Raw genomic sequence first — 3504 nt, 5'->3', positions numbered from 1 at the left:
CGTAAAGCAAGATCAAGGGCAGCCTGTCTAAAAAATAAGTACTAAAAAGAAAAAGGAACATTGGAAAGAGAGAACAGCAGAAAGAATATATAAGCCAGTTGACGGGAGAGATGCTGTGAGATACGATCTTCTAGACGTGACCCACAGCAACTATGCTTACCTCGAAGATCAAGTCAGCAAGGTCAATCTACATTCCAGCTGGTAGCACTATTTGAACTCAGTAAGTTACAAAAAGAAATGAGACGGCATGAAGGTGGGAGATGTATGTGGGTACAGAAAGGGCAATTCTGGTATGTGAGTGGGTACAGAAGGGGCAATTCGGGTATGTAGGTGGATGCAGAAGGGGCAATTCGGGTATGTAGGTGGATGCAGAAGGGGCAAGTAGGGTATGTGAGTGTGTACAGAAGGGGAAAATTGGATATGGATATTTTCAAGATCTAGTCCATATGTGTATTAAATTGTCAAAGAATAAACAAAAAATATTTTCAAATCTTTTTATTTTCTTAAGTCAGGGTCTTACTTTGTAGTTCTGGCTAATCCAGAACAGGCTAGCCTCTAACACATAGATTCACCTGTCCCTGCCTCCTGAGCACTGGATTTAAAGACATACACCACCATAACCAGCTAAATCTTTTTTAAAAAGGGAAGAAAGGAAGGAAGGAAGGAAGGAAGGAAGGAAGGAAGGAAGGAAGGAAGGAAGGAACATATACACAACAAAGTTTTATTTAGGTGTAAAAGAAAAACAAAATCATTACATTTGTAAGAAAATGAATGAAGCTAAAAATCATGAAAGGGCAGACTCAGAAAGACAAACACTGCATGCTGTCTCTCATACACTGAACCTAAAATAAAGCATTACTGCATATGCGTATTGATATGCGCGTGTGTTGCAGGTCATGAAAACAGAAAGGTGATTAATGAGGGGAGGAAGAGAGCTAAAGAGAAGTGGGAAATAGTAATGGAATCCACATGACAGAGATGCAGAAGGTGGGGACTAACTGTGGCAAGAAAGGGATCTAGGAGAGGGAGGGGCATGAGGACAGTAGAAGAGGGGGATGGATGAGAGCGAAGTATGACACATACGTATAAAGATGCCATGATAAAAACCCATTAGTTTATATGTTAACTTAAAAAAATAATTGAAAAAAAAAACAAAATAACTTATCTACTGTAATGGTTTGACCTTCATTGTCAATATGACTGGGTTTGGAATCACCTGGGAGATACACTTCTGCATGTGTCTTTGCATGTCTCTGGAAACGGAGTTTCCAGAGAGATTGAACAGAGGATGAAAAATCAACCCTGAATGTGGACAGCACCATCACCTAGGCTGGGGTCTCCAACTGAATAAAAAGGGAAAGTAGAGAAATCCAGTTTCCTGGTTGGCACTGCAGACCAACTGTTCCTCTCATCATGCTTTCGCCCCATGATTTACATCTCTGCGAACTGTGAGGGAGAAAAAAAAAAAACCTTTTCATTAAATTGTCTTTTTGTCCAGCATTTGGTTACAGCAACGAGATAAATGGTAAAAAAAACATTCCAAATCCTTTCTCGTGGCTTTTTGAGCTATATAATATGACCACCTTTAGTCATCATACTGTGTAATAGCATATCATTTCTACGGGTTGGGAGCCTTTGAATTCCTCTCTACTAGTTCTTCGAGTTGTTGGAAACTACAGTTACCCTAAAGTGCTATAGAACAGTAGGACTTCTTCCTATCTAAGTGTTGTTTGGGGATGATTATCCAACTCTCTCCGGCCCCTCCCACCCACACACTTCCTGCCACTCAGGATCTTGGAGTAGCCTTAGGAATCTGCTCTTTCTGTCTTCGTTTTTCACTTTATACTTTCAAAACTCCTAGGCTGTGGGCAACCTGAACTTTGAGCTTGCTCATCTCATTGCTTTTATGCAAATTTCCCTCCCAGTTTCTGAACTGACACATTTTGTCCTTTTTGGTTTAAAGAGTGTTTCCCATTGTCCAGGCAACCTCAAACTCCCTAGCCAAAAATGATGTCGAGCTCAGGGTCCTCCTGCCCCCACCCTCTAAAGGCTAAGATGACAAGCACACATAACACCAGATTTGGTTTATTGTACCTGTCATTTTTAAACCTCAGAAAAAGCCTTGACTTCGTCAAACACGTCCCCAAACCACCTGAGGCCTCCTGTCAATATTCATGGTCATCAATACACACCTGTCTGGGGATACTTCAATTTTCTCCTTTCTGTCTTTTTGTTTATTTAGGTCAATTTTATCCGTCTCCTCAAGAAAATCAAGATGAGAGCATACCCAAAGCCATTTTCCACGCCATCTTCACGCCTAGTACCAGGCAGATTATTCACTGCGTTAGCTACATGAATATTTCCAACATATGGTACACAATTTTAGGCACCCCTTCTTCCATTTTAGGTAATGGTCAAAGTTTTTTTAAAATAATCATATTTGTTAGGCGGTGGTGGCGCACACATTTCACCCTGGCACTGAGGAGGCAGAGGCAGGCAGAACTCTGTGAGTTCCAGGCCAGCCTGGTCTACAGAGTAACTTCCAAGATAGCCAGGGCTTTTATATATAGAAACTTTGTCTCGAAAAACCAACCAATGAATAAATAAAAGAATAAAATAAGTGCATTTAGCTGAAGGGTGTGGCTCAGTCAATAGACCACTTGCCTAAACCACATGAGGCCCATGCACTTTAATAAGAGAAGAAATTTTTACGTATGTGTTTTGCCCATTTGCATTTTTGTGCACAATGCGCATGCCTGGTAGCTACAAAAGCCAGAAGAGGGCATCCAAAAATGGACACCGTGTGGGTGCTGGGAATTGAGCTTAGGTCCTCTGAAAGAGCAACCTGTGCTCCCTCCCAATCGCTAAACCATCAATCCAGCCCATATTTATTTTAATGTTTTTAATTGGAATACATTATATCACTCTCCCCCTCAGCCACCCGCCATATCCCCTCACACTCTCAAGTTGAATGCCACTTTTTCTATTTTTTTTTTTTTTTGAGACAGGATTTCTCTGTGTAACAACCCTAGCTATACTGGAACTAGCTCTTGTAGTCCAGGCTGGCCTCGAACTCAGAGCTCCATCTGCCTCCCAGGCGTGTGCTACCACCACACAACTGCTTTTTCTTTTTAGTAAGTGAGGATAAGGATCTTTTCTTGTATTGGTCATTTTTTTTTCTGGAAATGGCCTATCTAGTACGCATATTTATCTCTCCATACATAAAGGAAATTATTCAACTTCTGCATTATCCCATTTTATCCTGGAACAAACTTTAGTTCCACAAGGCTTCCATCACATATGACCCGTGTTGATGACTTAAATCTGCCACCCTGATCTAGGCCTCTAGTTCAAGTTACTGGCTATTTTTACCTATGTGAAACTAAACCCACATGCATATTTATAAAGTCACCAGACCTGTGACTGAATTTCCTTCTGGCCTCAGTCTTTTGAACTTATGTGACTAGGGCACACCCGCCAAAATCCTGTTCTTTCATCTGTAAA

This window comes from Microtus ochrogaster, chromosome X, assembly GCF_000317375.1.
Source record: "Microtus ochrogaster isolate Prairie Vole_2 chromosome X, MicOch1.0, whole genome shotgun sequence".
Classification (NCBI taxonomy): Eukaryota; Metazoa; Chordata; class Mammalia; order Rodentia; family Cricetidae; genus Microtus; species Microtus ochrogaster.
The sequence above is the reverse complement of the archived record's forward strand: the minus strand, read 5'-3'. Positions refer to the sequence as shown.